The following is a 1,063-nucleotide window of genomic DNA, read 5'->3' on the forward strand; positions in this document are numbered from 1 at the left end:
CATGAATCGATGCAAAGAATTGATGGACTACCACTATTACAAGAGTGGAGCTTTCAGAACACAGTAAATGTTTACAACATAGAGACCTATATACCTAGCAACTAGATGGGGAAAAAAAGCCGAGAAAGTTAATGAGGAAAAATGCTTGGGTAGGATCTTGAAACCTCTGCATATCTATTATTTGATGCTAAGATATCACGCCACCACCAAGGTTTTTGGGATTGAATAACTGCTACAAATCACACAGCAAGACGAGGGGGAGTTTCTCCAATGAAATGTTGAATGAAAGATTTCTGATACATTATATTTTGATTATCCTCATTTGTGCTTGAGAGGTTGTGTTACCCGAGCGGAGTCCTGTTTGCCATTTTAACAGATTTTTCAATCTTATTCAACCTCAAACGCTTGATATTATAAATACCCAAGCATAGTCCATCCCAAAAATGTGTTGAATCATTATTTCAACAAAAAAACATATTATTGAAGATCAATAGCACATTTCATAAATCTCTTGATTCAACCCAAAGATCAAAACACAAAAGATAGAAAGACCAAACACCAAAAGTCATTAACTTCACGAATATGCCTTCGGAGTTTTGAAATTGGGAAGAGACGGCTGGAGTTCCAATATTCCGGAACCAGTTTGTTCTTTGTTATCCACACGGAGAAAATAGAATTCTAGATATGTTGGAAAGTTCAGGTTACTCAATCAAAGAGGTTCTTCGGTGATTTAAAAGTTAGGAGGTCAGAGTCTATTAGAATTTAATTGTATTTAGACCAACTATAAGTTATTTTTTCAGGTGGATCATTTTGGCAAGAATTGCTTGGAGGTTTTTGATCCCGGTTAAGAGTTCTTCAAGGAATTTTTCTTCATTGTCAAATTTGTTGTTATTTATTAGTTTTATGTTTTTTTTATCTATATTACGTGATTGACACTTAGGATTTAATTGGACACTAAACTTAATCATCTAGAAACAATAAATAAGTGACTTCTTGTTTCTTTATTTGTTATTTGAATTCAGTATTATACACCTCTAGGTGACCCATTATTATTATTATTATT

This window comes from Olea europaea, chromosome 11 (genome assembly GCF_002742605.1).
Source record: "Olea europaea var. sylvestris chromosome 11, O_europaea_v1, whole genome shotgun sequence".
NCBI classification, from domain to species: Eukaryota; Viridiplantae; Streptophyta; class Magnoliopsida; order Lamiales; family Oleaceae; genus Olea; species Olea europaea.